Raw genomic sequence first — 12,733 nt, 5'->3', positions numbered from 1 at the left:
AACAGAAGTCAATCAAAAATGCTATAATTTGAGTAAGCAAATCAGTGGATACACAGACTCCATATGCTGAAATATGCAGCAAAATAAATATAAACTGCTGCAGGAACTCAATGGGGTTAGGCAGGTTTGAGGGAGGCAAATGGACAGTCAACTCTCTCTGCATCATGACTCAAGTCAGTGTCCTTCTTGTTTAGTGTATTAGCACCATTTGTAAAAGAGAAAGGCAGTTCCAGTCCATGGACTATATTTGTGATGCACCATCAATTACTTCAAAAGACTAGAAGTTATATAGAAACTGATAGGATTTTATTAACAACAGAATGGAGACACGTACATGCTGGTCAACTGGACTGAGGAGGGCGCTGCGGCCAGTCACCTTTATTCAGGGTCTGTGGGAGGAGCCACCAGCACAGCCAGCAAGGGGCGTGTCTAGACAAACTATAGCAAGTGCTGGCACAGCCAAAACCGATAGTCAATGGTTTACCACAATTTGTATTTCAACCAATTTGTTGCTCTCAGGACCTTGTAGTGCCTGCACACGAACCTGGCGAGATGTAAATGGCAAACTATGTTGCAACACACCATCCATCCCTCCAATTTTTAGCCGTCGGTGTGTGCAAAAATCTTAGGGTGTGCAATTTTCCCCCCCCCCGGTGACCCAAGAATGTGCGCACTGAACGCCGGTTCAAAGGGAGGCTTGAAACGGTTTCAAGATTAGCTTGGCACAGCCTACCTCTCATGGTTAATATAACGGTATTGGCGTGTTTTAGTATAGTACAAACATGACTGCATTCTACGAAGTAACGTATTTAGTTAAGATTTGATCTATGCTTTGAACAACTGTGTTGATCCCTGAACTAAAACATCTTGGGGAACGGTTCTTTGGCGCGCTGGTGGCCAAACGTGTGCGCCCGCACAGACGGGAGAGCCAGTCCGAACCGAGGCGTTCCTGACCTGGTACCTGAACGCTCTTAATCTGATCCCATGACTCTTCCTGATTTGAAACCAGGTGCAAACCGCTGCATCTGTAAGAGCTCTTCAAAGCAGCCCATGACCCTTCAGGTAATCGCTGGACCTTCAAAAGCTCGCGTCAAAAGCCTCAGCGTTTCCAGCACCTCGTGGGGTTATCCGGCAGAATGACCTTTCAGGCTGAGACGCTGCCGTCCGCGCCGGGCACACAGCACTTCCGGCGGCTGGCCTCGTAATCTCGCGAGATCGAATTTGAATGCTTCGGCGGTTGTTGGTGGCGGTTCACGTTCACCTCATTTTTAAAAGTTCCCATCTCGAACGGAGAGGTAAGGTTCGCGGCGATTCTGGTGACGGGGGCGATATCGGCAAGGGCTCGGGGTTGCAGGAGCGGTGCATTCCTGGCACCGCCAGGGTGAGGGGGGTGGGCAGGAACAGGGAATCGAGGCAGGAACAGGGAATGGGGGAGCAGCAGGAATAGGCAATGGAGGAGGCGGGAACCGGGAATGGAGGGGGAAATGGGAGGAGGGAAGAGGAACGAGGAATGGGAGGGGGGAACAGGAACGGGGAATGGGAGGGGGGAACAGGAACGGGGAATGGGAGGGGGGTACAGGAACGGGGAATGGGAGGGGGGAACAGGAACGGGGAATGGGAGGGGGGAACAGGAACGGGGAATTGGAGCAGGAACGGAATTGGGGGGAGCAGGCACAGGGAATGGGGGAGCAGGCACAGGTACAGGGAATGAGGGAGGAGCAGGCACAGGGAATGAGGGGGGAGCAGGCACAGGAACAGGGAATGAGGGGGGTGCAGGCACAGGAACAGGGATTGAGGGGGGAGCAGGCACAGGAACAGGGAATGAGGGGGGAGCAGGCACAGGAACAGGGAATGAGGGGGGAGCCGGCACAGGAACGGGGAATGAGGGGGGAGCCGGCACAGGAACGGGGAATGAGGGGGAAGCAGGAACGGGGAATGGGGGGAGCAGGAACGGGGAATGGGGGGAGCAGGAACGAGGAATGGGGGGAGCAGGAACGGGGAATGGGGGGAGCAGGAACGGGGAATGGGGGGAGCAGGAACGGGGAATGGGGGGAGCAGGAACGGGGAATGGGGGGAGCAGGAACGGGGAATGGGGGGAGCAGGAACGGGGAATGGGGGGAGCAGGAACGGGGAATGGGGGGAGCAGGAACGGGGAATGGGGGGGAGCAGGAACGGGGAATGGGGGGAGCAGGAACGGGGAATGGGGGGAGCAGGAACGGGGAATGGGGGGAGCAGGAACGGGGAATGGGGGGAGCAGGAACGGGGAATGGGGGGAGCAGGAACGGGGAATGGGGGGAGCAGGAACGGGGAATGGGGGAGCAGGAACGGGGAATGGGGGAGCAGGAACGGGGAATGGGGGAGCAGGAACGGGGAATGGGGGGAGCAGGAACGGGGAATGGGGGAGCAGGAACGGGGAATGGGGGGAGCAGGAACGGGGAATGGGGGGAGCAGGAACGGGGAATGGGGGGAGCAGGAACGGGGAATGGGGGGAGCAGGAACGGGGAATGGGGGGAGCAGGAACGGGGAATGGGGGGAGCAGGAACGGGGAATGGGGGGAGCAGGAACGGGGAATGGGGGAGCAGGAACGGGGAATGGGGGAGCAGGAACGGGGAATGGGGGGAGCAGGAACGGGGAATGGGGGGAGCAGGAACGGGGAATGGGGGGAGCAGGAGCGGGGAATGGGGGGAGCAGGAGCGGGGAATGGGGGGAGCAGGAGCGGGGAATGGGGGGAGCAGGAACGGGGAATGGGGGGAAGCAGGAACGGGGAATGGGGGGAAGCAGGAACGGGGAATGGGGGGAAGCAGGAACGGGGAATGGGGGGAAGCAGGAACGGGGAATGGGGGGAAGCAGGAACGGGGAATGGGGGGAAGCAGGAACGGGGAATGGGGGGAAGCAGGAACGGGGAATGGGGGGAAGCAGGAACGGGGAATGGGGGGAAGCAGGAACGGGGAATGGGGGAAGCAGGAACGGGGAATGGGGGGAAGCAGGAACGGGGAATGGGGGGAAGCAGGAACGGGGAATGGGGGGAAGCAGGAACGGGGAATGGGGGGAAGCAGGAACGGGGAATGGGGGGAAGCAGGAACGGGGAATGGGGGGAAGCAGGAACGGGGAATGGGGGGAAGCAGGAACGGGGAATGGGGGGAAGCAGGAACGGGGAATGGGGGGAAGCAGGAACGGGGAATGGGGGGAAGCAGGAACGGGGAATGGGGGGAAGCAGGAACGGGGAATGGGGGGAAGCAGGAACGGGGAATGGGGGGAAGCAGGAACGGGGAATGGGGGGAAGCAGGAACGGGGAATGGGGGGAAGCAGGAACGTGGAATGGGGGGAAGCAGGAACGGGGAATGGGGGGAAGCAGGAACGGGGAATGGGGGGAAGCAGGAACGGGGAATGGGGGGAAGCAGGAACGGGGAATGGGGGGAAGCAGGAACGGGGAATGGGGGGAAGCAGGAACGGGGAATGGGGGGAAGCAGGAACGGGGAATGGGGGGAAGCAGGAACGGGGAATGGGGGGAAGCAGGAACGGGGAATGGGGGGAAGCAGGAACGGGGAATGGGGGGAAGCAGGAACGGGGAATGGGGGGAAGCAGGAACGGGGAATGGGGGGAAGCAGGAACGGGGAATGGGGGAAGCAGGAACGGGGAATGGGGGGAAGCAGGAACGGGGAATGGGGGGAAGCAGGAACGGGGAATGGGGGGAAGCAGGAACGGGGAATGGGGGGAAGCAGGAACGGGGAATGGGGGGAAGCAGGAACGGGGAATGGGGGGAAGCAGGAACGGGGAATGGGGGGAAGCAGGAACGGGGAATGGGGGGAAGCAGGAACGGGGAATGGGGGGAAGCAGGAACGGGGAATGGGGGGAAGCAGGAACGGGGAATGGGGGGAAGCAGGAACGGGGAATGGGGGGAAGCAGGAACGGGGAATGAGGGGAAGCAGGAACGGGGAATGGGGGGAAGCAGGAACGGGGAATGGGGGGAAGCAGGAACGGGGAATGGGGGGAAGCAGGAACGGGGAATGGGGGGAAGCAGGAACGGGGAATGGGGGGAAGCAGGAACGGGGAATGGGGGGAAGCAGGAACGGGGAATGGGGGGAAGCAGGAACGGGGAATGGGGGGAAGCAGGAACGGGGAATGGGGGGAAGCAGGAACGGGGAATGGGGGGAAGCAGGAACGGGGAATGGGGGGAAGCAGGAACGGGGAATGGGGGGAAGCAGGAACGGGGAATGGGGGGAAGCAGGAACGGGGAATGGGGGGAAGCAGGAACGGGGAATGGGGGGAAGCAGGAACGGGGAATGGGGGGAAGCAGGAACGGGGAATGGGGGGAAGCAGGAACGGGGAATGGGGGGAAGCAGGAACGGGGAATGGGGGGAAGCAGGAACGGGGAATGGGGGGAAGCAGGAACGGGGAATGGGGGGAAGCAGGAACGGGGAATGGGGGGAAGCAGGAACGGGGAATGGGGGGAAGCAGGAACGGGGAATGGGGGGAAGCAGGAACGGGGAATGGGGGGAAGCAGGAACGGGGAATGGGGGGAAGCAGGAACGGGGAATGGGGGGAAGCAGGAACGGGGAATGGGGGGAAGCAGGAACGGGGAATGGGGGGAAGCAGGAACGGGGAATGGGGGGAAGCAGGAACGGGGAATGGGGGGAAGCAGGAACGGGGAATGGGGGGAAGCAGGAACGGGGAATGGGGGGAAGCAGGAACGGGGAATGGGGGAGCAGGAACGGGGAATGGGGGAGCAGGAACGGGGAATGGGGGAGCAGGAACGGGGAATGGGGGGAGCAGGAACGGGGAATGGGGGAGCAGGAACGGGGAATGGGGGGAGCAGGAACGGGGAATGGGGGGAAGCAGGAACGGGGAATGGGGGGAAGCAGGAACGGGGAATGGGGGGAAGCAGGAACGGGGAATGGGGGGAAGCAGGAACGGGGAATGGGGGGAAGCAGGAACGGGGAATGGGGGGAAGCAGGAACGGGGAATGGGGGGAAGCAGGAACGGGGAATGGGGGGAAGCAGGAACGGGGAATGGGGGGAAGCAGGAACGGGGAATGGGGGGAAGCAGGAACGGGGAATGGGGGGAAGCAGGAACGGGGAATGGGGGGAAGCAGGAACGGGGAATGGGGGGAAGCAGGAACGGGGAATGGGGGGAAGCAGGAACGGGGAATGGGGGGAAGCAGGAACGGGGAATGGGGGGAAGCAGGAACGGGGAATGGGGGGAAGCAGGAACGGGGAATGGGGGGAAGCAGGAACGGGGAATGGGGGGAAGCAGGAACGGGGAATGGGGGGAAGCAGGAACGGGGAATGGGGGGGAGCAGGAACGGGGAATGGGGGGGAGCAGGAACGGGGAATGGGGGGGAGCAGGAACGGGGAATGGGGGGGAGCAGGAACGGGGAATGGGGGGGAGCAGGAACGGGGAATGGGGGGGAGCAGGAACGGGGAATGGGGGGGAGCAGACAGGAACAGAGAATGGGAGGGGAAAGGAAGGAACAGGGAATGGGAGGGGAAAGGAAGGAACAGGGAATGGGAGGGGAAAGGAAGGAACAGGGAATGGGAGGGGAAAGGAAGGAACAGGGAATGGGAGGGGAAAGGAAGGAACAGGGAATGGGAGGGGAAAGGAAGGAACAGGGAATGGGAGGGGAAAGGAAGGAACAGGGAATGGGAGGGGAAAGGAAGGAACAGGGAATGGGAGGGGAAAGGAAGGAACAGGGAATGGGAGGGGAAAGGAAGGAACAGGGAATGGGAGGGGAAAGGAAGGAACAGGGAATGGGAGGGGAAAGGAAGGAACAGGGAATGGGAGGGGAAAGGAAGGAACAGGGAATGGGAGGGGAAAGGAAGGAACAGGGAATTGGGGGTGGGGAAGCAGGGACAGGGAACCGTGATGAGATACATTGAATTATGATGTTGTGGCCATAACATATCCTTGGATGACGCAAGAATAGGATTGGCTGATGTAAGTTCTGTGTTTTAAATGTTTCAAAAAGTATAAGGAGGTAGGTAAAAAAGATGGGGAGTGGGTTTGCTAATCAGTGATATTGCCTTACAGATCAACAGTTGCAGAAAGGGAGATGCTGTGGAGGAATTGTTCACTAATTTATTTTGGGTGGAAGTCTGAAACAGGAGGGAGTGATCACTATTGGGCATCAGGTTAGAGTAAGATGTGGGCATAGTTTGGAATGGGGTCCTGATAGATTTGTCCTACTGAGACAAGGAAAAGATGCAAGGGAGGAGGAGCCATAGTTGACAAGAGAGGTGGGACAACTAGTCACAAGGAAGAAAAAGTAAGGAAGGGCTCAAGAGAACTCTATGGTAGGCAGGAAATCTTAAGAAAAGATTTGGGAGAGCTAGAACAGGGGATGAGAAGATCTTGGTAAGTAGGATTAAGGAAAACCCAAAGGTGTTCTACACGTACATTAAGAACAGAAGGATGAAGAGAATAAGGGAGGGATGAATTTGGGGTAAAGTGGGGAATGTGCCTGGAGGCAGAGGAGGTAAGAGAGGTCCTTAATTAATACATTGGTTCAGTGTTCACTGTGGAGAGGGACTTTGGAGAATGTGAGGTCAGTGTAGAACAGGCTAATGTGATGCAGGAGGTTGCGGTTAAGAAAGAGGAAATCCTGGATCTTAAAAATATTTGGATAGACAAGTCCCTGGGACTGAACAGGATGTACCCCTGGTTACTACAGGAAACAAGGTGAGAGATTTCTGGGGTGTTGGTAATGATCTTGCATCCTCCCTCTCCAAAGGAGGGGTTATGGAGGATTGGAGAATGGCTAATGTAGTCCCTTGTTTAAGAAAAGCAGGAGGGAGAATACTGGGAATTATAGACCAGTGAGTTTTGCATCAGTAATGGGCAAACAATTGGAGAGGAGGCTTAGGAACAGGATTTCCAAGCATTCTCGGGGATAGTCTGTATGGCTTTGTGGGGGGCAGGTTGTGCCTCCTGAGCCTAATTGAATTTTTCAAGGAGGTGACAAGAAATTGATGATGCAGTGGATGTGGAGTATATAGATTTTAATAAGGTGTTTGATAAGTTCTCCTTGGTCATCTCAATAAGAAAGTCATGATGCATGGGATCCAAGAAACCTTGGCTGCTAGAATTCAGAATTGGCTTGTCTGCAGAAAGAGGGTAGTAATAGATGGAATGCATTCTTCCTGGAGATCACTGACTGGGTGGCATTCTGCAGAGATCTGTCCTGGGATTCCTGCACAATATGATTTTCATAAATGACTTTAATGAAGAAATGGAGAGGTAGGGTGAGTAAGTTTGTAGATTATACATAGTTTGGAAGTGTTGTGGATAGTGTAGAAGGTTGTTAGATGTTACAACAGAATATAGACAGGTCAGAGTTGGGCAGAGAAGTGGCATCTGAAATATAATTCAGATGAGTGAAGAGATCCACTTTGGAAATTCAAACTTGAAGGTGGAGTTTACAGTTAATAGCAGGATTCAGAATAGTGTGGAGGAACAGAGCTATTGGTGGTACAAGTCCATCGATCCCTCAAGGTTGCAGTTCAAGTTGATTAAGTAGTTAAGAAGGCATACTGGCCTTCATTACTCAAGAGGATTGACATTAAGATCTGCAAGGTAATGTTGCAGCTCTAAAACTGGTTAGACCACACTTGGATTGTGTTCAGTTCTGGTCGCCTTATTACAGGAAGGGAGTGGAACCTTTAGAAAGGATGCAAAGGAGATTTACCAGATGTAACCTGGATTGGAGAGCATGTCCTTTAAAACAAAGTTGACAGAGCTCGGTCTTTTCTTTTTGGACTGATGAAGGATGAAAGGTGTCTTAATAGAGTTATATAAGGTTAAGAGGAACTTGGGGTGGACAGCCAGAACCATTTTTATGGGGAAATTAAAAATACCAGAGGATATCTGTTTAAGGTGAGTGGAAGAAAGTTTAGGGGAAATGTCAGGGAAGTTTTTTTTGCACAGAGTGGTGGGTGCCTGGAATGCATCGCTCGTGGTGGAGACTGGTATAATAGGGATGCTCAAAAGACTCTTAGAGGGACACATGGGTGTAAGATGAGAAGGATTAGATAGTTGTGGAGTAGGTTTATGTAGGTCAGCACAATATTGGGCCTGTACTGTGCTATTATATTCCATGAATAGGGTTCCATTTAATTTAAGATGCCACTTAAAGGCTTTATATGTGTCTCTTCAATCTGAGACGCCTGCAAGCTCACACCAAGACACAAGAGAAACTTGTCCGTGAACTACTCTTTGCAGACGATGCTGCTTTAGTTGCCCATTCAGAGCCAGTTCTTCAGCGCTTGACGTCCTGTTTTGCGGAAACTGCCAAAATGTTTGGCCTGGAAGTCAGCCTGAAGAAAACTGAGGTCCTCCATCAGCCAGCTCCCCACCATGACTACCAGCCCCCCCACATCTCCATCGGGCACACAAAACTCAAAACGGTCAACCAGTTTACCTATCTCGGCTGCACCATTTCATCAGATGCGCACCATTTCATCAGATGCAAGGATCGAAAACGAGATAGACAACAGACTCGCCAAGGCAAATAGCGCCTTTGGAAGACTACACAAAAGAGTCTGGAAAAACAACCAACTGAAAAACCTCACAAAGATAAGCGTATACAGAGCCGTTGTCATACCCACACTCCTGTTCGGCTCCGAATCATGGGTCCTCTACCGGCATCACCTACGGCTCCTAGAACGCTTCCACCAGCGTTGTCTCCGCTCCATCCTCAACATTCATTGGAGCGCTTTCATCCCTAACGTCGAAGTACTCGAGATGGCAGAGGTCGACAGCATCGAGTCCATGCTGCTGAAGATCCAGCTGCGCTGGGTGGGTCACGTCTCCAGAATGGAGGACCATCGCCTTCCCAAGATCGTGTTATATGGCGAGCTCTCCACTGGCCACCGTTTCAGAGGTGCACCAAAGAAGAGGTACAAGGACTGCCTAAAGAAATCTCTTGGTGCCTGCCACATTGACCACCGCCAGTGGGCTGATATCGCCTCAAACCGTGCATCTTGGCGCCTCACAGTTTGGTGGGCAGCAACCTCCTTTGAAGAAGACCGCAGAGCCCACCTCACTGACAAAAGGCAAAGGAGGAAAAACCCAACACCCAACCCCAACCAACCAATTTTCCCCTGCAACCGTGTCTGCCTGTCCCGCATCGGACTTGTCAGCCACAAACGAGCCTGCAGCTGATGTGGACATTTACCCCCTCCATAAATCTTCGTCCGCGAAGCCAAGCCAAAGAAAAAGAAAAAAATGTGTTTAAGGAAAGGGACACATTTCGAGAATGCCTTACAAATTCAGGTCTGTGTGTATAAGGGTAAAGTTATGTTTAACTGACTTGTTGATTACATCAGTGGAAGCAATTTGTTAAATACCAGTAAGCAAGAGGATGCTGCAGATGCTGAAGGCTGGAATAAAAAATAGAATGCTGGAGAATTCACTTGGTCAAGCTGCATTTGTGAAGGGAAAAGGTGCAATTTGACACTTGGGGTCAAAACGACATCTGGACTGGAAGAAAGATAGTGTGTCGCAGTGAGGGAGTGGGGGGGGGGGCGTGTGTGTTAGAGGTTGGTAGGTGATAGGTGGAATTACCAGGAAGATGGAAAGAAATTACAGGCAAATGGAACCAGATGAGTGAGGCAGCAAATGCAGAGAACAGAAAAGAAAAAGGATAGAGAAGTGAATGTGTGTGAAAGAAGAACATTGGTAGTGTGGAATACCATTTTAGAAGTGAGAGTTGAGTTTATTATCTGATTGTACAAGTATAACCTGATGAAAAGGCTTTCTCAGGTCCTCTGTAAAATCATGCAAACACACATACAGACAAATGATACATATGCAGTATATATATATAGAAATAAATATTGTTTAATAAATACAGTAGTACATTCTTTGAGGGTTCGTATGTGCATTTCATTGTGTCGTTCAGCCATCTCGCTGCCCGTGGGAAGAAGCTTGGTGGTTCTGGCACTGTATCTCTTCCTGACAGGCATAGCTGAAAGATGCTGTCTGTGGGGTGGTAGGGGTCCTCAATGTGTACCATTTTCAAAAAATGTTTCTGATAGATCATGTTAATGGATGAGGGTGGGTGGGTGGGGGGGGGGGTGATCCTCCCCTGCTGCTTCTATGGCCTTGTGGTTTGACTCACAATCTAATCCTCTACAGCAGGGGTGTCAAACTCAAATTCACGGAGGGCCAAAATTAAAAACTTGGACTAAGTCGAGGGCCGAACTAAATATTTATTGAAAATTTTCAACAACATCTGCATGTTTTTTCTTCTTTCAACATATGTAATGTTAAACTTTTTCTTATTAAAATAAATGTTTAATAATAGTTTTGGATAAACTCTTTCCAGAAGCATTAACAAATGAGAAATAAAATATTCAATAAATAATATTTCTCTATAGAGGATTTGTCAAATGTTGCTAGTGTGCTGTCGAATAGTAAAATCTGAGGGCTATTGAGAATGTGGGAGAATAACATGATTCCTGAAATAATCAAATGGGTGACTGATTGTGGGCATGAACTCTAGCAGGGTTATTTGCCATGCCCTTTTTCCATTGGTACAGATATCCTTTGATTTACACACTTTTCAAGTTTTATGCCTAATGAGCTTGTATCCAGGTGCAGGACCATTTTTAACCAGGAATATATTTATCACTGTGACATGAAACTATTGGAAGATCGTTTTATCCTGAGATTAAAGTTCATAATACTTACTCAGGCCTGTGTGCGGGAGGGCGGGGTTTGCGGGCGATCGGGTTGGACAACGATAGTGCGGGGGCATCGGCTCTCGCTGGAGGGCGGCATCTCAGCGGATCAGCGGCCCCGTCACCGTGTTGCGGGTCGGCCTGCGGCAGGGAGGGGGAGTGGGCAACGGTCCTGGCAAGGTCAGGCCCGAGGCCTCCGGTTCCGGGCGCTGGGAAGCGGCGTTGGCTTCCCCTGACACCGGCCAGGCCCCAAAACCAGAGTCCACGGTGAGACCCTGCAATGTAAACAGAGGAGGTGGGGGCGATTAGCATGCTGACGCCAATGCATTCTGGGATTTGTTGTATTACTGTGCATGCGCTATACTGGTGTGGCAGCCAGTGGGCCACCTCTAATACATTTTTGAAATGATCTTGCGGGCCAAATATAATTATATTGCGGGCCAAATTTGGCCCGCGGGCCAGAGTTTGACATGTGTGCTCTACAGCAACTGAACCACACTTATGTAGCCACCCAGGACATTCTTGATAGAGCTCCTGTAGAAAGTTGACAGGATGGTGGTCAGTAGCTTTTTTTGCCTCAGTCATCTCAGGAAGTGCAGTTGCTGTTGAACCTTTCTGACTAGTGAGGAGATGTGTGTCTAGAATAGGAAATTTCTTAAGTGGACTGTGAGGAACTTGCATTAAACCGTATTGGAAATGATCTCCAGGTCACTGGATAGAGCTGACGGAGGGGTGAACAGGTGTAACACCTATGGTTACAGGGAAAGTGTCAGGGATGGAGAAGGGTGGGTGGGAGGGGTAATTGATTAGGAAGTCATGAACAAAGTAGTCTCTGTGGAAAGAAGAAAGCAGGGAAAGGGAACATGTTACAGTAATAGTAGGATTATGTTGGCACTGGCAGAAATAATAAAAGTTAATATCAAATGCAAAGGATAGTGGAGTAAAAGATGAGGACCAAGGGAATTCTTGTCTATTTAGGGAAAGGATGAAACATATATGGGAAATGGAGGAAATGCTGGTGAGGGTTTCAACTATGGTAGAAGTTAAGCCAAGTTTCTGGAAGAAGTAGTGCATTTTAGTAGCTTTGGAATAGAAAGGCCCATTTTGAGAACAGATGGAATGGAGACAGAGAAAAAGGGGTGGCATCCTTGCAAGTATCAAGGTGGTGGAGTTATACTTGAGGGAATTGGTGAGTTCATAGACACCTATTTCCCGAGATGGCATCCAAGAGATCAAAAAAAAGGAACTGGTGTCACAGATAGTCTTTGTGAACTTGAGGGCAGACGTGACAAAAGTGATGAAATTAATGAATTTCGTTTGAGTGCAGGAAGCAGCACCAATGCAGTCATTAATGTTGTGCAGCAAGAGTAAGGGTGGGAAGTGGTAATGTACTCTATTCCACATAGCCAATCAAAAGACAGGTGTAGCTAGAGTTCATGCAAGGGCCTTTGGCTAGCCTGTTTATCTGCAGAAAATGTGAGGAATTGAAAGAAAAATTATTGAGGGTGAGAAGAGGTTTCCCTCCAAGGCCAACTAGTTCCCCTCTACCAACATTCTCATCCATTTTACAAAATTCTCCTTTAATTGGAGGGGGCGTTGTATGCATTTCCTTCATTTCCCCCCTGTTCTCCCCAGGCAGAAGAGTTTCCATGGTCCTCAGCTTTCACCCAACCAGTCAATACATCCAACATATCATCACCATTTCCACCAGTGTCAGCGGTGCCCAATATTGCATGTTTTCCTCTCCACCTTTTTCTGATTATTTTTTTTTTGCAAGAACCATTCTCTTTATGTTTCCCTGGTGCTTTCCTCTTCAATTGCTGGAGATGAAACATCTGTCCTTCACCTCCTTTCTCACCACCATGCAGGAACCTAAGCAGTCCTTCCAAGTGAGGCAGAGTTTTATCTGACATCTTCTAACCTTGTGCTCCAGATGTGGCCTCTTTTACATTGAAAAAGCCAACCGTAGACTCGGTGGTTTGGCAGCTCATCTACGTTCTGAATCCAAAGGCCATATCAAGCATAGAACATAGAACACTACAGGCCCTTCAGCCCTT

The 12,733-nt window shown here is 52.0% G+C and overlaps 1 protein-coding gene across 1 annotated transcript in view; it reads left to right on the top strand.

Annotated features, from left to right (window-relative positions):
- The first annotated feature begins 5,845 nt into the window (after positions 1-5,845).
- The window catches only part of ncapg (non-SMC condensin I complex, subunit G), an 88,025-nt gene continuing 81,137 nt past the window's right edge, over positions 5,846-12,733 (top strand). Inside the window, 1 exon segment of the mRNA XM_069925111.1 lies at positions 5,846-5,934. The gene's annotated coding sequence lies outside the window, so the exon portion shown is untranslated.

Source organism: Narcine bancroftii, chromosome 3 (assembly GCF_036971445.1).
Source record: "Narcine bancroftii isolate sNarBan1 chromosome 3, sNarBan1.hap1, whole genome shotgun sequence".
Lineage (NCBI taxonomy): Eukaryota > Metazoa > Chordata > Chondrichthyes > Torpediniformes > Narcinidae > Narcine > Narcine bancroftii.
This window is presented reverse-complemented; position numbering and strand designations above follow the sequence as displayed.